Raw genomic sequence first — 22,586 nt, 5'->3', positions numbered from 1 at the left:
GGGGATGTAGCTCAGATGGTAGAGCGCTCGCTTAGCATGCGAGAGGTACGGGGATCGATACCCCGCATCTCCATTTTAGCATTATCTTTTAAATAATGTTTCTAATTTATCTTTTTCCTTAAACTCGACAATTTCTAGATTGTCTTATACCTGTTTGTGGAATTGCCTATGTGAATGTTTTGACTTTTTGGGTGCGATGTTATGGAGTATTGTGCAATGCAAGTTTATGCCGTCACATCCCACCAATTTCAGTAGTCTTTTAGGTCCATTTGTGCCTACCCCATCTCGTTAAAATCCTCCTTTACATTCTTGAGATCTATTGATTTCACTAATAACATTTAAAGGTTACACATCATTATCATTATATGAAATGGGCATTTTTTAATACCCCTAAAGAAGTGGTCATCTTTTTTTTTTATTATTTATTAGACCTGTTTAGATAAATTTCTTCTTAAGTATTTATGAAAGAAGAAAAAATAAATTATTTTATTTTATTAGTTAACATTAGTTTATACATAGGCTAATATTGACTTTTGGAGAAACTAATATGAGAGAATTTATGTAAATTAATTTATGCATAAACTAAATTTAACCTATAAGAAAAATTAAATTTATTTTTATTATTTTATTTTTCTAACAAATATATATATATGAAGAACTTTATCCAATTAGAACTAATATTTTAATCGGGTATAACTAACAAGAATTTACCACGACAATATCCCTTTTCATTTAAATTGCAGCATTTTTTAAGAGAGAAAAAAATTGTGTTCACGAAGCTACAAGTTATTAGCATTAAAATCTTAATTTACTCATCCCCTTGGAGAACACACCCCATGTGAAGTGAGATGCCGGTGAGAAATATAAAATTTTCACAATTTTAATTTTTAATTTCGTTGACCGTTTTTCACAATATTCCATGTCTAGGTATAAGGTTATAAATTATTGGAACTAACATCAATAAAAAGGAAAAGAACAAGAAGAAAAAAGGAACAAAGCCAACAAGATAATGCTTTCTTTGTTTGGTAGTACGGAATGGCATGTGGATGTACACAATGAGTAAGAAGAATTAGTGTAGCTAAGGAGGTAGGAATTTGAGTTGGATTAACATATGCATAATTTTGTTTATTTTCATCCTTTATAAAGTTTTAGGATCATCATTTTTTTCATTTGTCATCAGGCTCACGTTCAAGAGAATCCAACAAATAAAATATGTGTATAGTTGGCCCATTAATTCAGATTAACAAATAACAATCATGTCATTATAGTTTTCGTGACCAAAGTGTTGTTTAAATGACAAGAAACAACTTTGTTCATTGCATTTTGTATTCAGTATGATTTGATTGTAACTGTTGTCACATGTAAAACTTTCATTGCAACAAGAATTTTCGCCCATCGGTGGGACCTCTATCATTATCCTGTCTCCAACGATTTCATTTTCTTGGATTAATCATGGTTCGAACATTTACCTGAACTTAAGCTGTTATTAATTATTAATTAGCATTATTGTATTGTTTTTTCTTCTTGAATTTGCACAGTTAGGGTGTGTTTGATTTGTATTTGTATTTTTTTTTTATTTTCTGAAAATTGTTTTCATTTTAAAATATTAGAATTCTCAAAATATATTTGATTTGACTTCTTGTTTTCTATTTTTAAGAAATAAAAATACTGAAAAAATTTATGATATATTGACTTTTTGTCTTTTTGTATTTTTAGTTGCTTAAGATATTTTCATTTTATCCAAAATGAAGTTCCTGTTTTCAACTTAAAACACCGAAAACGAAATTTTATTATTTTAAATTTTTGATTGTTTTCTGTTTTCATTTTCACTGAAAATATTTTCAAAAATTCAACCAAACACATTTTTATCACCATTTTTTGTTTTCAGTAAAAATAAAAATAAAAAACAGTTACACCCTTTTTAAGGCACATGCTTATATGAAAAACTACTAATATAGAAAACTTTGTATTCAGATTATTTTGAAGGAACGTGCTTATTCACACATGCCTACTAATATGAAAAAGGTTAAAAGTATTAAAAAAAATCTCACATCACTCACTTAATTTATGGGCATAACTTATATATTTATTAGATAATTTTACTTATACTTAACATTTTGTTTGTTTTCATTTATTTGTTAGGAAAAAATTTGAAGGAAGTGAATTAGAAGAGATTTGCCTATTTAGATAATTTAATATGTTTGTTTGAGGTGAAATTCAAGGGGAAAATGTTAAAATTGTACGGATTTCACTTAAAAAATTCTTCCCATCTACGACATGTTTTAAAAGAGTTAATGATGGCACAAAGGAGAGGCTATCTAACTCATTTGTATGGTTTCATTAATCTTTCACACAATTGCAAACTTGAATAATTTTTCCCGTAATAAGAGAATTAAATAATGGAGTAAAAAGTTATTAAATATTTTTATGTTAAAAAATTATAAAGTAAAAATTAAATTTTTAATGAATATAAAAATATTTTTATTTTTTATATGTTATCATTCTCTTTTTTACTTTATTTTTCATTCATCCAAACAGGTAAAGAGAATTTTTTCTATTTTTCTTCTTATTTCTGTCCATTTGAAAAAAAAAACACAATTTTTTTCATTCAATTTATCTTCTATTTCTATCATTTATATTTCTTTCCTTCTCAATTTTTTCCTCTTTATTTTATTTCAAATCCAAACAGAACATTAATATCAATTCAATTTGCACAACTGTATATAGGAATTGAGGCCAATAATATGTGACTTCACTTAATGCCATATGCCTATCATTCTCTTAATTAGTTAAGAGAATCATTCGTAACACATTTCACAAAAGGTCCTTCATGCCAAAACAATATATTCTTGTACAAGTATATTAGATTGTTCTAAGTTTGTCAAATGTCAACTATTGTCAAATATATCAAGTTGCAACTAAACTAGCTATTACAAACTATAAAATTATATTGTACTATTCTCTTAATTTTACACTGCTTCAAAGTTCAATCCACATCTTTTCCCTGAGAGCCCTTTCCAAAAATCTGCTATTACATATGTACGCTTCAATAATCTTCAAATCTGCATCCTCTGGCATCTCTAGCCTTCGAATATATCCAATTTCCCACCAATGGCCACACCTCCATTCATTATTTGCCTTTAATTCTCTTTGCAGCTTCCACTGTCAACCCTTTATCAACATGGACTTGAATGTTACTTATCCCAGTTCCTGTTTTAACAAAATTAAATCACAAGTTTTACAAATATTTGTTAGTCAGGACTTTTTAAATTTCAAAACAAGGCTAAGCCTACAGAAAAAAAGAGTCTTGTTCTAATTCAGAAATTGTGAACTCTTTTCACAACCATATCAAATCGTCCAGTATCATTTGATAAATAAAAGTTATTATTTTCACAAAACTTATATAATATTTAATAAATATCACAAATTTTTACTATCTAAACTAACAAATTAATAATGATAATTTGAACATGACATTCAATAAGAAAGATAAATTAAACAAAGTTACAAGTTACAATATTTTTTAGATTTTTTATAAACACACAATAAAACAATATGAAGTTCAAATGATAAAAGTTGTTGGAACTAGATTTCATCGAATCAAATTCTCTTTACACTAAAATAAGATACCCAACTTAAAATTCAATATTAATATCAATCATAGTTCAAAAATAATATTTTAATCCCTAATTACTTAGGTGAAAAAACCTAAGTTCCTCCATTAAATGTCAATCTCTTGTACATTTAACAAAGAAACTTACTTTAAGCTCAATAACAAAAAAGATAACCATTAATCTTCATCATATTCCTAACTCTTAGATTTAATGAGAATTTACCATAATTTAAGATAAAGAAAGTTTTTTTCAATTACAATCTTATCTAAATCAAGCTACGAGTGGTTAATACATAACACAAGCTATTATATTTTACTTTTTGTTACTTGTGTTGTGCTTTGTTATGTTGTTATAACTTGTCTAAGAAATCTTTAAATGACAAACAAACTTGCTTTCAAATTTTTTTATTTAATCTATGAAATAATTAGAGAGTCATTTGGTTTGAAAAGTTTTTTTTTCAAACTCACATTAAGTATTATATTGCAAAAAATGTTTATAAAAGACATGTCCTTCTTGACCGCTCTGAATTGACCACAAATATCAACGTGAAATAAAGAATAAATAATTCAATTCATATATTATTTATACTTACACATATTCATTATTTTAATGAATTGAATATATTATATATATTTGATGGATACTTGGGATATTTAGTATGATGAACTATTTATTATTCTAAATATATTATTTTTTATCTTAGATGGACAATTACTTTGATTTGTGGTGTTAATTATTTTATTTATTAATTTAATATATACATAACACAAATTGCTTATTAGATAATAATAAAAAGAATATAATATTTAATTAAGGATTATTCTAATATGAAACATTGTATTTCCAATTTAATAACTAAAATATATGTACATTAAATGTATGTTTTTCGATATGAACAATAGTCAACGATATGCATATCAACCATATTTTTAAATTTTGGTCCACCAACTCAAATTTTGTGTCAATGTGTGTAAGATTTTATTTGACTCACCGTCGATGCATTGCAATTACAATTGCAAATGCAGTCACATTAGTGAGAAATTTTATATCTTATCATTCTATATTTATATCTATATAAATATAAATGAATATAAAATATATTACTTAAGTAAGTTGGTTGGTCAAATCTTCTTGTTGTATTAATTTAATATTTATTAGTATAATATGTAATTAATGTAAAATTAATATAATTAAATATTATATTTAATGAATACAAAATTATTTTAATTTATTTAAGGAAATTCTTTGTAATGAAATGTATGCATTTGAACATGAATACACCGGTCAAGAGAACATAAACTAGCCTAAAATATTATGTTTTCTCATTATTACTTGTGTCTTGTTTTGTTATGTTGTTACAACTTGTCCAATAAATAAATATTATTAAGAAATCTTTAAATGACATACTAACTTGCTTTCAAACTTTTTGTTATTTAGTCTGTAAAAGAATTTGAGATAGTCATTTAGTTTGAAAGTTTTATATTTTTTTTCAAACAAATTAAGTATTACTTTGTAAATTTTATTACAAAAGACGCGTCATTCTTGACACCTTTGAATTGAACAAAAGTATCATCATGAAATTAAACACAAAAATTTGTTAAATATTTTTGTTAATTGTTATGATTCTTTTTTCTAATTAACTTTGTCGATTTAACTATAATCATTTAATAAAATAGTCATATATAAACACAACACTTAATAATGTAACTCAATTTGAGCGTATATATATTTAATATATATAGTGCTTCATATTACTTTATAAATAATAAAAAAAGTAATTCAATTCAAATAATATTTATACTTATACATTTTCATTTTTTAATGAAATGAATATATTATATATATTTGATGGATACTTGGGATATTCAATATGCTCAAATATTCAATTAAGGATAATTATAATATGAAACATTGTATTTTCAATTTAATAAACAAAATACATGTACATTAAATGTTTGTCTTTCGATTTGAACAATGGTCAACGATATACACATCCACCATATTTTTAAATTTTGGTCCACAAACTCAAATTACATGCCAACGCGTGTAAGATTTTATTTGACTCACCGTCGGTGCATTGCAATTGCAAATGTGGTCGCATTAGTAACAATTTTTTACAATGTCATCGATTGCGAAAAAAATATCTAAACAATAGTTTAAAATCATGATATCAACACAAATTGCTGTTTTTATGTTTACAACATATACTTTATTGTTATTTTTTAACCCGTCTAACCATGGAGTTTAACCGAGATTTCTTCATATGAATGTTTATCTTGCTTTAAATATTTTTCCTTAAAATCTATAAAAGATTGTGAATAGTCGCTGAGTTTTAATAGGTTTGCGCTTTTTGAAATGTCTTTAAAATGTGATAATTTTTTTTTACAACGGAATTCTTTATCCATACATTAGTACATTTTGTGCATTAGTTATTTTTTAAAAAAATTATACACAATTACTTTTTGAAGTTATTCATTTTTTCTTATTATTAAAAATCATTATCCACTACATGTTTAGTGATCAAATCTCTAGCATCTCGCTAGTTCTTACACTTGCATTTGCATTTGGAAGTTTTTGTGTCACAATAGGAAACTTCACATGGCGGAGCACAAATTAAATGAATGCAATCTTTATCATTTTGACATTGTTGTGTTATGCTTGCTTTCTCTTCGTAACACGCGCAAACTCCATTACGACAAAAGGCTATTCCCTTACAATAAGGTAACTTTATTGAGCAATCAGCATTATCATGACATTGATTAGGACCCGACGTCTTTGGTGTACTAGTGAATCCAACCGCTGCAATATGATATACAAATATAGAAAAGTTAGTACAATCCTACAACAATACATATTTGCTTTCATACACATAAAAAAACATATGTGCTGTGTTCTCAAATGTAAAGATGTTGAAGAAAAATACCATTGGAAGTTATCAAAGTAAGAACGACCGCGATAAAAACAATCCTAACCAAAGTCATCATTACAACTTGTATTGTTGTAGTATTTGTTAGGATGACACTTACACAATAGCTTATTGAGTATATTGATTAAATCAATACTTCTGCTACATATTTATAGTACTAAATGATTTTTATACAAGGAAAGTTAGTTTTGTAACGGGTGTATATGGTCAAAAGTGAGAAATTTTGTATCTTATCTTTCTATAATTATATCTATATAAATATAAATAAATATCAAATATATTACTTAAGTAAGTTGGTTGGTCAAATCTTCTTATTGCATTAATTTAATATTTGTTAGTATAATATGTAATTAATGTATAATTAAAATATAATTAAATATTATATTTAATGAATACAAAATTGTTTTAATTTATTTAAGGAAATTCTTTGTAATGAAATGTATGCATTTGAACATGAATATACCAGTCAAGAGAACATAAACTAGCCTAAAATATTATATTTTTTCATTATTAGTTGTGTGGTGTTTTTTTATGTTGTTACAACTTGTCAAAGAAATAAATTTTACAAGGTATTATTTAAATGATATACTAACTTGTTTTCAAACTTTTTTTTATTTAGTCTACGAAAGAATGTGAGATAGTCATTTATTTTGAAACGTTTTATATTTTTTCCAAACAAATTAAATATTACTTTATAAATTTTATTCCAAAATACTAGTCATTCTTGACACCTTTGAATTGAACAAAAGTGTCAGCATGAAATTAAGCACAAATATTTGTTTAATATTTTTGTTAATTGTTATGATCTTTTTTTTCTAATTAACTTTGTCGATTTAACTATAATCATTTAATAAAATAGTCGTATATAATAAACATAACACTTAATAATGTAAGTCAATTTGAGCGTATATATTTAATATATATAGTGCTTCATATTACTTTATAAATAATAAAAAAATTAATTAAATGAAAATAATATTTATACTTATACATTTTCATTTTTTAATGAAATGAATATATTATATATATTTGATGGATACTTGTGATATTCAATATGGTCAACTATTTATTATTCTAAATAAATGTTTTTTTTAATATTAGATGGATAGTTACTTTGACTTGTGGCATTAGTTATTTTATTTATTAATTTAATATATACATAGCACAAATTGCTTATTAGATAATAATAAAAGAATAAAATATTCCATTAAGGATTATTATAATATGAAACATTGTATTTCCAATTTAATAAACAAAATACATGTCTATTAAATGTGTGTCTTTCGATTTGAACAATGGTCAACGATATGCACATCAACCATATCATTAAATTTTGGTCCACAAACTCAAATTATATGGCAACGCGTGTAAGATTTTATTTGACTCACCGTCAGTGCAATGCAATTGCAAATGCGGTTGCATTAGTAACAATCTCTTACAATGTCATCGATTGCGAAAAAAATATCTAAACAATAGTTTAAAATCATGATATCAACACAAATTGTTGTCTTTATGTTTACAACATATACTTTATTGTTATTTTTTAACCCGTCTAACCATGGAGTTTAACCGAGATTTCTTCATATGAATGTTTATCTTGCTTTAAATATTTTTCCTTAAAATCTATAAAAGATTGTGAATAGTCGCTGCGTTTTAAGAGGTTTGCGCTTTTTGAAATGTCTTTAAAATGTGATATTTTTTTTTACAACGGAATTCTTTATCCATACATTAGTACATTTTGTGCATTAGTTATTTTTTAAAAAAATTATACTCAACTACCTTTTGAAATTATTCATTTTTTCTTATTATTAAAAATCATTATCCACTACATGTTTAGTGATCAAATCTCTAGCATCTCGCTAGTTCTTACACTTGCATTTGCATTTGGAAGTTTTTGTGTCACAATAGGAAACTTCACATGGCGGAGCACAAATTAAATGAATGCAATCTTTATCATTTTGACATTGTTGTGTTATGCTTGTTTTCTCTTCGTAACACGCGCAAACTCCATTACGACAAAAGGCTATTCCCTTACAATAAGGTAACTTTATTGAGCAATCAGCATTATCATGACATTGATTAGGACCCGACGTCTTTGGTGTACTAGTGAATCCAACCGCTACAATATGATATACAAATATAGAAAAGTTAGTACAATCCTACAACAATACATATTTGCTTTCATACACATAAAAAAACATATGTGCTGTGTTCTCAAATGTAAAGATGTTGAAGAAAAATACCATTGGAAGTTATCAAAGTAAGAACGACCGCGATAAAAACAATCCTAACCAAAGTCATCATTACAACTTGTATTGTTGTAGTAGTTGTTAGGATGACACTTACACAATAGCTTATTGAGTATATTGATTAAATCAATACTTCTGCTACATATTTATAGTACTAAATGATTTTTATACAAGGAAAGTTAGTTTTGTAACGGGTGTATATGGTCAAAAGTGAGAAATTTTGTATCTTATCTTTCTATAATTATATCTATATAAATATAAATAAATATCAAATATATTACTTAAGTAAGTTGGTTGGTCAAATCTTCTTATTGCATTAATTTAATATTTGTTAGTATAATATGTAATTAATGTATAATTAAAATATAATTAAATATTATATTTAATGAATACAAAATTGTTTTAATTTATTTAAGGAAATTCTTTGTAATGAAATGTATGCATTTGAACATGAATATACCGGTCAAGAGAACATAAACTAGCCTAAAATATTACATTTTTTCATTATTACTTGTGTGGTGTTTTTTTATGTTGTTACAACTTGTCAAAGAAATAAATTTTACGAGGTATTATTTAAATGATATACTAACTTGTTTTCAAACTTTTTTTTATTTAGTCTACGAAAGAATGTGAGATAGTCATTTAGTTTGAAACGTTTTATATTTTTTCCAAACAAATTAAATATTACTTTGTAAATTTTATTCCAAAATACTAGTCATTCTTGACACCTTTGAATTGAACAAAAGTGTCAGCATTAAATTAAGCACAAATATTTGTTTAATATTTTTGTTAATTGTTATGATCCTTTTTTTCTAATTAACTTTGTTGATTTAACTATAATCATTTAATAAAATAGTCGTATATAATAAACATAACACTTAATAATGTAAGTCAATTTGAGCGTATATATTTAATATATATAGTGCTTCATATTACTTTATAAATAATAAAAAAATTAATTAAATACAAATAATATTTATACTTATACATTTTCATTTTTTAATGAAATGAATATATTATATATATTTGATGGATACTTGCGATATTCAATATGGTCAACTATTTATTATTCTAAATAAATGTTTTTTTTTAATATTGGATGTATAGTTACTTTGACTTGTGGCATTAGTTATTTTATTTATTAATTTAATATATACATAGCACAAATTGCTTATTAGATAATAATAAAAGAATAAAATATTCCATTAAGGATTATTATAATATGAAACATTGTATTTCCAATTTAATAAACAAAATACATGTCCATTAAATGTGTGTCTTTCGATTTGAACAATGGTCAACGATATGCACATCAATCATATCTTTAAATTTTGGTCCACAAACTCAAATTATATGGCAACGCGTGTAAAATTTTATTTGACTCACCGTCAGTGCAATGCAATTGCAAATGCGGTTGCATTAGCAACAATTTTTTACAATGTCATCGATTGCGAAAAAAATATCTAAACAATAGTTTAAAATCATGATATCAACACAAATTGTTGTCTTTATGTTTACAACATATACTTTATTGTTATTTTTTAACCCGTCTAACCATGGAGTTTAACCGAGATTTCTTCATATGAATGTTTATCTTGCTTTAAATATTTTTCCTTAAAATCTATAAAAGATTGTGAATAGTCGCTGAGTTTTAAGTGGTTTGCGCTTTTTGAAATGTCTTTAAAATGTGATATTTTTTTTACAACGGAATTCTTTATCCATACATTAGTACATTTTGTGCATTAGTTATTTTTTAAAAAAATTATACTCAACTACATTTTGAAATTATTCATTTTTTCTTATTATTAAAAATCATTATCCACTACATGTTTAGTGATCAAATCTCTAGCATCTCGCTAGTTCTTACACTTGCATTTGCATGTGGAAGTTTTTGTGTCGCAATAGGAAACTTCACATGGCGGAGCACAAATTAAATGAATGCAATCTTTATCATTTTGACATTGTTGTGTTATGCTTGCTTTCTCTTCGTAACACGCGCAAACTCCATTACGACAAAAGGCTATTCCCTTACAATAAGGTAACTTTATTGAGCAATCAGCATTATCATGACATTGATTAGGACCTGACGTCTTTGGTGTACTAGTGAATCCAACCACTGCAATATGATATACAAATATAGAAAAGTTAGTACAATCCTACAACAATACATATTTGCTTTCATACACATAAAAAAACATATGTGCTGTGTTCTCAAATGTAAAGATGTTGAAGAAAAATACCATTGGAAGTTATCAAAGTAAGAACGACCGCGATAAAAACAATCCTAACCAAAGTCATCATTACAACTTGTATTGTTGTAGTATTTGTTAGGATGACACTTACACAATAGCTTATTGAGTATATTGATTCAATCAATACTTCTGCTACATATTTATAGTACTAAATGATTTTTATACAAGGAAAGTTAGTTTTGTAACGGGTGTATATGGTCAAAAGTGAGAAATTTTGTGTCTTATCTTTCTATAATTATATCTATATAAATATAAATAAATATCAAATATATTACTTAAGTAAGTTGGTTGGTCAAATCTTCTTATTGCATTAATTTAATATTTGTTAGTATAATATGTAATTAATGTATAATTAAAATATAATTAAATATTATATTTAATGAATACAAAATTGTTTTAATTTATTTAAGGAAATTCTTTGTAATGAAATGTATGCATTTGAACATGAATATACCGGTCAAGAGAACATAAACTAGCCTAAAATATTATATTTTTTCATTATTACTTGTGTGGTGTTTTTTTATGTTGTTACAACTTGTCAAAGAAATAAATTTTACAAGGTATTCTTAAAATGATATACTAACTTGTTTTCAAACCTTTTTTTATTTAGTCTACGAAAGAATGTGAGATAGTCATTTAGTTTGAAACGTTTTATATTTTTTCCAAACAAATTAAGTATTACTTTGTAAATTTTATTCCAAAATACTAGTCATTCTTGACACCTTTGAATTGAACAAAAGTGTCAGCATGAAATTAAGCACAAATATTTGTTTAATATTTTTGTTAATTGTTATGATACTTTTTTTTCTAATTAACTTTGTCGATTTAACTATAATCATTTAATAAAATAGTCGTATATAATAAACATAACACTTAATAATGTAAGTCAATTTGAGCGTATATATTTAATATATATAGTGCTTCATATTACTTTATAAATAATAAAAAAATTAATTAAATACAAATAATATTTATACTTATACATTTTCATTTTTTAATGAAATGAATATATTATATATATTTGATGGATACTTGCGATATTCAATATGGTCAACTATTTATTATTCTAAATAAATGTTTTTTTTAATATTGGATGTATAGTTACTTTGACTTGTGGCATTAGTTATTTTATTTATTAATTTAATATATACATAGCACAAATTGCTTATTAGATAATAATAAAAGAATAAAATATTCCATTAAGGATTATTATAATATGAAACATTGTATTTCCAATTTAATAAACAAAATACATGTCCATTAAATGTGTGTCTTTCGATTTGAACAATGGTCAACGATATGCACATCAATCATATCTTTAAATTTTGGTCCAAAAACTCAAATTATATGGCAACGCGTGTAAGATTTTATTTGACTCACCGTCAGTGCAATGCAATTGCAAATGCGGTTGCATTAGTAACAATTTTTTACAATGTCATCGATTGCGAAAAAAATATCTAAACAATAGTTTAAAATCATGATATCAACACAAATTGTTGTCTTTATGTTTACAACATATACTTTATTGTTATTTTTTAACCCGTCTAACCATGGAGTTTAACCGAGATTTCTTCATATGAATGTTTATCTTGCTTTAAATATTTTTCCTTAAAATCTATAAAAGATTGTGAATAGTCGCTGAGTTTTAAGTGGTTTGCGCTTTTTGAAATGTCTTTAAAATGTGATATTTTTTTTACAACGGAATTCTTTATCCATACATTAGTACATTTTGTGCATTAGTTATTTTTTTAAAAAAATTATACTCAACTACATTTTGAAATTATTCATTTTTTCTTATTATTAAAAATCATTATCCACTACATGTTTAGTGATCAAATCTCTAGCATCTCGCTAGTTCTTACACTTGCATTTGCATTTGGAAGTTTTTGTGTCACAATAGGGAACTTCACATGGCGGAGCACAAATTAAATGAATGCAATCTTTATCATTTTGACATTGTTGTGTTATCCTTGCTTTCTCTTCGTAACACGCGCAAACTCCATTACGACAAAAGGCTATTCCCTTACAGTAAGGTAACTTTATTGAGCAATCAGCATTATCATGACATTGATTAGGACCCGACGTCTTTGGTGTACTAGTGAATCCAACCGCTGCAATATGATATACAAATATAGAAATGTTAGTACAATTCTACAAGAATAGATATTTGTTGTCATTCACATAAAAAAACATGTGTTGTTTTCTCAAATGTTAAGATGTTGAAGAAAAATACCATTGGAAGTTATCAAAGTAAGAACGAACGCGATAAAAATAATCCTAACCAAAATCATCATTACGGCTTGTATTGTAGTATTTGTTAGGTTGACACTTACACAATAGCTTATTGAGTATATTGATTCAATCAATACTTCTGCTATATATTTATAGTACTAAATGATTTTTATACAAGGAAAGTTAGTTTTGTAACGGGTGTATATGGTCAAAAGTGAGAAATTTTGTATCTTATCTTTCTATAATTATATCTATATAAATATAAATAAATATCAAATATATTACTTAAGTAAGTTGGTTGGTCAAATCTTCTCATTGCATTAATTTAATATTTATTAGTATAATATATAATTAATGTATAATTAATATAATTAAATATTATATTTAATGAATACAAAATTGTTTTTATTTATTTAAGGAAATTCTTTGTAATGGAATGTATGCATTTGAACATGAATATACCGGTCAAGTGAACATAAACTAGCCTAAAATATGATATTTTTTCATTATTAATTGTGTGGTGTTTTTTTATGTTGTTACAACTTGTCAAAGAAATAAATTTTACAAGGTATTCTTAAAATGATATACTAACTTGTTTTCAAACTTTTTTTTATTTAGTCTACGAAAGAATGCGAGATAGTAATTTACTTTGAAATGTTATATATTTTTTCCAAACAAATTAAGTATTACTTTGTAAATTTTATTCCAGAATACTAGTCATTCTTGACACCTTTGAATTGAACAAAAGTGTTAGCATTAAATTAAGCACAAATATTTGTTAAATATTTTTGTTAATTGTTATGATCCTTTTTTTCTAATTAACTTTGTCGATTTAACTATAATCATTTAATAAAATAGTCTTATATAATAAACATAACACTTAATAATGTAAGTCAATTTTAGCGTATATATTTAATATATATAGTGCTTCATATTACTTTATAAATAATAAAAAAATTAATTAAATGCAAATTATATTTATACTTATACATTTTCATTTTTTAATGAAATGAATATATTATATATATTTGATGGATACTTGCGATATTCAATATGATCAACTATTTATTATTCTAAATAAATGTTTTTTTTAATATTGGATGTATAGTTACTTTGACTTGTGGCATTAGTTATTTTATTTATTAATTTAATATATACATAGCACAAATTTCTTATTAGATAATAATAAAAAGAATAAAATATTCAATTAAGGATTATTATAATATGAAACATTGTATTTCCAATTTAATAACTAAAATACATGTGCATTAAATGTGTGTCTTTCGATATGAACAATGGTCAACCATATGCATATCAACCATACTTTTAAATTTTGGTCCACAAACTCAAATTTTGTGACAACGTGTGCAAGATTTTATTTGACTCACTGTCGGTGCATTGCAATTGCAAATGCAGTCGCATCAGTAACAATTTTTTACAATGTCATGATTGCGAAAAAATATCTAAACAATAGTTTAAAATCATAATATCAACACAAATTGTTTTTTTTTATGTTTACAACATATACTTTATTGTTATTTTTTAACCCGTCTAACCAGGAAATTTAACCGAGATTTCTTCATATGAATGTTTATCTTGCTTTAAATATTTTTCCTTATAATCTATTAAAGATTGTGAATAGTCGCTGAGTTTTAAGAGGTTTGTGCTTTTTGAAATGTCTTTAAAATGTGATAATTTTTTTTTACAACAGAATTCTTTATCCATACATTAGTACATTTTATGCATTAATTATTTTAAAAAAAAATTATACTCAATTACTTTTTGAAATTATTTTTTTTTATTATTAAAAATAATTATCCACTACATGTTTAGTGATCAAATCTCTAGCATCTCGCTAGTTCTTACACTTGCATTTGCATTTGGAAGTTTTTGTGTCACAGTAGGAAACTTCACATGGCGGAGCACAAATTAAATGAATGCAATCTTTATCATTTTGACATTGTTGTGTTATGCTTGTTTTCTCTTCGTAACACGCGCAAACTCCATTACGACAAAAGGCTATTCCCTTACAATAAGGTAACTTTATTGAGCAATCAGCATTATCATGACATTGATTAGGACCCGACGTCTTTGGTGTACTAGTGAATCCAACCGCTGCAATATGATATACAAATATAGAAATGTTAGTACAATTCTACAACAATATATATTTGTTGTCATTCACATAAAAAAACATGTGTTGTTTTCTCAAATGTTAAGATGTTGAAGAAAAATACCATTGGAAGTTATCAAAGTAAGAACGAACGCGATAAAAATAATCCTAACCAAAATCATGATTACGGCTTGTATTGTAGTATTTGTTAGGTTGACACTTACACAATAGCTTATTGAGTATATTGATTCAATCAATACTTCTGCTAGATATTTATAGTACTAAATGATTTTTATACAAGGAAAGTTAGTTTTGTAACATGTGTATATGGTCAAAAGTGAGAAATTTTGTATCTTATCTTTCTATAATTATATCTATATAAATATAAATAAATATCAAGTATATTACTTAAGTAAGTTGGTTGGTCAAATCTTCTCATTGCATTAATTTAATATTTATTAGTATAATATATAATTAATGTATAATTAATATAATTAAATATTATATTTAATGAATACAAAATTGTTTTTATTTATTTAAGAAAATTCTTTGTAATGAAATGTATGCATTTGAACATGAATATACCGGTCAAGTGAACATAAACTAGCCTAAAATATTATATTTTTTTCATTATTACTTGTGTGGTGTTTTTTTATGTTGTTACAACTTGTCAAAGAAATAAATTTTACAAGGTATTCGTTAAATGATATATTAACTTGTTTTCAAAAATTTTTATTTAGTCTACGAAAGAATGTGAGATAGTCATTTAATTTGAAATGTTTTATATTTTTTCCAAACAAATTAAGTATTACTTTGTAAATTTTATTACAAAATACTAGTTATTCTTGACACCTTTGAATTGAACAAAAGTGTCAGCATGAAATTAAGCACAAATATTTGTTAAATATTTTTGTTAATTGTTATGATCCTTTTTTTCTAATTAACTTGGTCGATTTAACTATAATCATTTAATAAAATAGTCATATATAATAAACATAACACTTAATAATGTAAGTCAATTTGAGCGTATATATTTAATATATATAGTGCTTCATATTACTTTATAAATAATAAAAAAAGTAATTCAATGCAAATAATATTTATACTTATACATTTTCATTTTTTAATGAAATGAATATATTATATATATTTGATGGATACTTGCGATATTCAATATGGTCAAATATTTATTATTCTAAATAAATGTTTTTTTAATATTAGATGGATAGTTACTTTGACTTGGGGCATTAGTTATTTTATTTATTAATTTAATATATACATAGCACAAATTGCTTATTAGATAATAATAATAATAATAATAATAATAATAATAATAAATATTCAATGAACGATTATTATAATATGAAACATTGGATTTCTAATTCAATACCCAAAATATATTTAAATTAAATGTATGTCTTTCGATATGAGCAGTGGTTAAGGATATGCATACTAATCATATTTTTAAATTTTTGTCCACAAACTCAAATTTTGACGTAAGTGTGTAAGATTTTATTTGGCTCGTTGTTGTCACATTGCAATTGCAAATGGGATTGTATAAGTAATAATTTTCTACAATGTCATCGATTGTGAAAAAATATCTAAACAACATATTAAAATCATGATAACAACACAAATTGTTGTTTATATGTTTATAACATGTATTTTATTTCTATTTTTCAACCTATCTAACCATGGAGTTTAACTTGGTTTTTTTTCTTGTCTATATGTCTATCTTGCTTTAAACATTTTTTCTTTAAATCTATAAAAGATTTTGAATAGTGAGTTTTAAGAGGTTTGTACTTTTTGAAATGTCTTTATAGTATGCTAATATTTTTTAGAACATAATTAATTATCAATGCTTTAGTATATTTTGTGCACAAATTATTTAAAAGACAATTATGGTCAATTAGTTATTTTTTTTAAAAAAATTTGAACACCTCTTATCATGTACCATGTTCTTCACATATGTCGATTAGTTTACTAATCTAGATTTTAGACCCAACATGTGAGCTCCCAAAATTCAAGAACTAAAACCTTTATGAAATAACTAAAAAAATAGAAAATCAAACATTGAATCCTAACCTATATATAGATAACAAATTTCAAGCATTTCATGAAATGGATACCACAAAATAACTACTGAAGTTATTCATTTTCTTATTATTATTAAAAATCATTCTCAACTACATGTTTACTTATCAAATCTCTAGCATCTCCCTAGTTCTTACACTTGCATTTGCATTTGGAAGTTTTTGTGTCACAATAAGAAATTTCACATGGTGGAGCACAAATTAAATGAATGCAATCTTCATCATTTTGACATTGTTGTGTTATGCTTGCTTTCTCCTCGTTGCATATGCAAAATCCATTACGACAAAAGGTTATTCCGACACAATAAGGTAACTTCATCTTGCAATCAACATTATCATGACATTGATTAAGACCTGACGTTGTTGGTGTACTAGTGAATCCAAGCGCTGCAATATGATATACAAATATAGAAATATTAGTACAATCCTACAACAATATATATTTTCTTTCATACACATAAAAAAACATATGTGCTTTCATGTTCTCAAATGTTAAGATGTTGAAGAAAAATACCATTGGAAGTTATTAAAGTAAGAACAATCACGATAAAAATAATCCTAACCAAAGTCATCATTACAACTTGTATTGTTATAGTATTTGTTAGGTTGGCACTTGCACAATAGCTTATTGAATATATTGATTCAATCGATACTTCTACTACATATTTATAGTACTAAATGATTTTCTTACAAGGAAAGTTAATTTTGTAAATGGTGTATATGGTCAAAAGTGAGAACTTTTGTATTTTATCTTTCCATATTTATTTCTATATAAATATAAATACATATCAAATATATTATTTAAGTTAGTTGTTAGTCAAATATTCTTGTTGTATTAATTTAATATTTATTAGTATAATATGTAATTAATGTAAAATATAATTAAATACTATATCAAATGAATGCAAAATTGTTTTAATTTATTTAAGGAAATTCTTTATAATAAATGTATGCATTTGAAAAATGAATATACAAGTCAAAAGAATGTAAACTAGCTCAAATTATTGTGTTTTTTTCTTACTACTTGTGTCGTATTTTGTTATGTTATTAAAACTTGTCTAAGAAATGAATTTTATTAAGAAATCTATAAATGATTAACTAACATGCTTTCAAACTTTTTGTATTCCGTCTATGAAAGAATTTGAGATGGTCATTTAGTTTGAAACGTTTTATTTTTTCAAACACTAAGTATTACTTTGTGAATTTTATTATAAAAGACCGGTCATTCTTGACACTTCGGAATTGAACAAAAGTGTCAACATGAAATTAAGCACAAATATTTGTTAAATATTTTTGATAGTTGTTATGATCATTTTTTTTCTAATTAACTTTGCCAATTTAACTATAATCATTTAATAAAATAATCATTTATAATAAACATAAACTTTATAATGTGAGTTAATTTGATCGTATAGATAAAGTTTCATATTAGTTTATAAATAAAAAAGTAATTCAATTCAAATAGTATTTATACTTATACATTTTCATTTTTAATGAAATGAATATATTATATTTATTTGATGGATACTTGTAATATTCGGTATGGTCAACTATTTATTATTCTAAATAAATGATTTTTTTTATCTTAGATGGACATTTAATATATACATAGCACACTTACTGGATAATAATAATAATAATAATAATTCAATTAAGGATTATTATAATATGAAACATTGTATTTCTAATTTAATGCCTAAAATATATTTACATTAAATGTATATCTTTCGATATGAGCGATGGTTAAGGATATGCATGCTAACCATATTTTTAAATATTAGTCCACAAACTTAAAGTTTGACGTGACTGTGTGTAAGAATTTAACCCTTGTCACATTGTAATTGTAAATGAGATTGCATCAATAATAATTTTTTATAATGTCATCTATCATGAAAAAAATAGTTAAACAATAGTTTAAAATCAGGATATCAACACAAATTGTTGTTTTTATGTTTACAACATGTATTTTATTCATATTTTTCAACTTGTCTAACCATGGAGCTTAACTTAGTTTTTTTTAATGTATGTCTATCTTGCTTTAAACATTTTTCCTTTAAATCTATAAAAGATTGTGAATAGTAAACTAGTTTAAAGATGTTTGTACTTTTTGAAATGTTTTTACAATGTGATAATATTTTTAGAATATAATTAATTATCAATACATTAGTATATTTTGTGCATAAATTATTTTAAAAAAACAATTATAGTCAATTAGTTATTTTTCTTAAATTGTTGAACACCACTTAATGTGTATTTTATTCTCCACATGTGTCGATTAATTTACCAATTTAAATTTTAGACCCAACATGTGAGCTCACAAAATTCAAGAAGGAAAACCTTTATGAAATAACAAAAAAAAATAAATAAATAGAACATCAAACATTGAATCCTACCCTGTATATAGATAACAAATTTGAAGCATCTCATGAAATGGATACCACAAAATAACTATTAAAATCATTTTTTTTTATTATTAAAAATCATTTTCAACTACATGTTTAATGATCAAATCTCTAGCATCTCCCTAGTTCTTACACTTGCATTTGCATGTGGAAGTTTTTGTATCACAATAAGAAACTTCACATGGTGGAGCACAAATTAAATGAATGCAATCTTCATCATTTTGACATTGTTGTGTTATGCTTGCTTTCTCATCGTAGCATATGCAAACTCCATTACGACAAAGGGCTATTCCCTTACAATAAGGTAACTTCATCGTGCAATCAACATTATCATGACATTGATTAGGACCGGTCGTTGTTGGTGTATTGGTGAATCCAAACGCTGCAATATGATATACAAATACAAAAATGTTAGTACAATCCGACAATAAAATATATTTGCTTTCATACACATAAAAAACATATGTGCTTTCATGTTCTCAAATGTTAAGATGTTGAAGAAAAATACCATGAGAAGTGATTAATGTAAGAATGACCGAGATAAAAACAATCTTAACCAAAGTCATCATTACGGCTTGTATTGTGTAGTATTTATGAGGTTGACACTTACACAATAGCTTATTGAGTTTATTGATTCAATTGATACTTCTACTATGTATTTATAGTACTAAATGATTTTTGTACAAGGAAAGTTTATTTTCTAACAGGTGTATATGGTCAAAAGTAAGAATTTTTGTATCTTATCTTCTTATATTTATATCTATATAAATATAAATACATATAAATACATTATTTAAGTGAGTTGGTTAGTCAAATCTTCTTGTTGTACTAATTTAATATTTATTAATGTAATATGTAATTAATGTAAAATATAATTAAATATTATATTTAATGAATGCAATTTTTTTAATTTATTTAATGAAATTGTTTATAATAAAATGTATGCATTTGAACATGAATATGCTAGTCAAGAGAATATAAACTAGCCTAAACTATTGTGTTTTCTTCTTATCACTTGTGTAGTGTTTTGTTATGTTGTTACAACTTGTCCAATCAATGAATTTTACTAGGACATTTTTTAGATGATAGACTAACTTGCTTTCAATCTTTTTTTACTTATTCTACAAAAGAATTTGAGATAGTAATTTACTTTGAAACATTTTATTTTGTTAGACACATTAAATAATACTTTATGATTTTTTTATTATAAAAGATCGATGATTCTTGACGCTTCTAAATTGAGGAAAAATGTCAACATGAACTTTGACAATTTGACTATAACTATTTAATAAACCTATTATATATAATAACACAAGTACAATTAAGCATTTTAAAAATGGTTATTAGACACATTCTTTGACGATTTTGAACCGTCTTTGAAACAGGTGTCATGAAAAATCAAAACTTTTTATGACAATTCATAAATCGTCTTAAATTTCACCCTTCTATATAGGCTCTACACAAAATTGTCCTAGAATTTTTTTAAAAAAGTTAAAAAAAAATTGATGTTTCTAAGACGATTGTTTGGAACAACTGTCTTAGAAAGTGAACTTTATAAGACAATTCTTTATAAGACAATTTTTTGATAATTGATGTTTCATGTCATGGATGCTACATAATGGATTACTTCAGGTATATTGGTGAAAATATGCCCTCAAATGTTTCTTGTGACTATGAGGAGACTAAATACTAAACCACAACCATGAAGTACATTAACAAGGTGACTTTAACAACTAAATATGCAACTTTTGGTCAACCAGCCCCTAGTTCATTTGATATCCTTGCATTGTTGAGAGTAAAGATATAAAATAAAATTAGACTTGGTAAGTCAACAATAATATATAAAACATGATATTACAATATTTAATTTTTTGTGGTGAGTTAGTTAGTTATTAATTTTTTTTTTCATGGTTGTAATAGAAAACATGTTTTTAACGATGACTAGTTGACTACTATTCATGAACTATGAATTACAAATATACTTTTTTTAATAATACTATAAATAGAACGAATATCATCAAAGACTAACATTGCATCAATGTTGACCCCAAATGGTATCATCCATAACAAACCAATTGTATTAAAGTCGGGGATGAGAAAATTTCAATTGGTTATTGATAAGAATGCATTAAAATGGTGCATCCAAATGATAAAGATCTATGTAGCGACATGCCATATAAAATCCTAATTATACAATAGAATAGCTCTAAGACCTTAACTAAAAAAAAAGTAACCAACCATATAGAAAGTAGTTATGTTTGCAATTTTGGATTAGGAAGAGCCTCAGACAGGAGTACCATTATCTGAAAAGTCTATTGTTCTAGGCTGTAACAGGGTAGTAGCAGAGATTAGAAATTAGATCATATTATCACATTGGTTATTCACATTGTTAGATTTCATTTTAAAATCATTTGACATTGAGTAAAGTTGTTTAACCCTCAAATGTCTACTGGCTACTAGAATAGGCTATGCATGGACATGGACTAATTGGCTCTAATGCCATGTTAAAATTCATCTCAACCAATTAGCATTAACTGGATTTGTCTGACAAGTATATAAGTTTTACCTTGAGAATTAGGGTAGACTATATGAGACTTTCCAACACACATTATGAATCACAAGGAATAGAAATGAGTTTTTCTTAAGGCACATGTATTTGATGTTGAATGAGAAGATTAACTAATTTAGGGGAAAAAAATTCAATA

At 25.0% G+C, this 22,586-nt stretch overlaps 7 long non-coding RNA genes and 1 other non-coding gene across 8 annotated transcripts; 1 reads left to right on the top strand and 7 right to left on the bottom strand.

Moving 5' to 3' along the window:
• Nucleotides 1-73, top strand: TRNAA-AGC. The gene has a single exon. It is a non-coding gene; the product is annotated as a tRNA-Ala (tRNA).
• Nucleotides 74-6,073: 6,000 nt separating this feature from the next.
• LOC114414207 lies at nucleotides 6,074-6,671 on the bottom strand. Its single transcript, XR_003667157.1, has 2 exons — nucleotides 6,538-6,671; nucleotides 6,074-6,413 (listed from the first exon to the last, which is right to left on the bottom strand). It is a non-coding gene; the product is annotated as an uncharacterized LOC114414207 (long non-coding RNA).
• A 1,649-nt stretch (nucleotides 6,672-8,320) lies between these two features.
• On the bottom strand, nucleotides 8,321-8,908 carry LOC114414285. The gene is made up of 2 exons (XR_003667174.1): nucleotides 8,784-8,908; nucleotides 8,321-8,659 (listed from the first exon to the last, which is right to left on the bottom strand). It is a non-coding gene; the product is annotated as an uncharacterized LOC114414285 (long non-coding RNA).
• A 1,658-nt stretch (nucleotides 8,909-10,566) lies between these two features.
• LOC114414328 lies at nucleotides 10,567-11,163 on the bottom strand. The gene is made up of 2 exons (XR_003667185.1): nucleotides 11,030-11,163; nucleotides 10,567-10,905 (listed from the first exon to the last, which is right to left on the bottom strand). It is a non-coding gene; the product is annotated as an uncharacterized LOC114414328 (long non-coding RNA).
• Nucleotides 11,164-12,813: 1,650 nt separating this feature from the next.
• Nucleotides 12,814-13,398, bottom strand: LOC114414278. Its single transcript, XR_003667172.1, has 2 exons — nucleotides 13,275-13,398; nucleotides 12,814-13,152 (listed from the first exon to the last, which is right to left on the bottom strand). It is a non-coding gene; the product is annotated as an uncharacterized LOC114414278 (long non-coding RNA).
• Nucleotides 13,399-15,052: 1,654 nt separating this feature from the next.
• Nucleotides 15,053-15,620, bottom strand: LOC114414346. The gene is made up of 2 exons (XR_003667190.1): nucleotides 15,511-15,620; nucleotides 15,053-15,388 (listed from the first exon to the last, which is right to left on the bottom strand). It is a non-coding gene; the product is annotated as an uncharacterized LOC114414346 (long non-coding RNA).
• Nucleotides 15,621-17,514: 1,894 nt separating this feature from the next.
• On the bottom strand, nucleotides 17,515-18,111 carry LOC114414335. The gene is made up of 2 exons (XR_003667187.1): nucleotides 17,994-18,111; nucleotides 17,515-17,866 (listed from the first exon to the last, which is right to left on the bottom strand). It is a non-coding gene; the product is annotated as an uncharacterized LOC114414335 (long non-coding RNA).
• A 1,817-nt stretch (nucleotides 18,112-19,928) lies between these two features.
• On the bottom strand, nucleotides 19,929-20,506 carry LOC114414367. The gene is made up of 2 exons (XR_003667197.1): nucleotides 20,390-20,506; nucleotides 19,929-20,263 (listed from the first exon to the last, which is right to left on the bottom strand). It is a non-coding gene; the product is annotated as an uncharacterized LOC114414367 (long non-coding RNA).
• Nucleotides 20,507-22,586: the final 2,080 nt, after the last annotated feature.

Source organism: Glycine soja, chromosome 6 (genome assembly GCF_004193775.1).
Source record: "Glycine soja cultivar W05 chromosome 6, ASM419377v2, whole genome shotgun sequence".
In the NCBI taxonomy this organism is placed as follows: domain Eukaryota; kingdom Viridiplantae; phylum Streptophyta; class Magnoliopsida; order Fabales; family Fabaceae; genus Glycine; species Glycine soja.
This window is presented reverse-complemented; position numbering and strand designations above follow the sequence as displayed.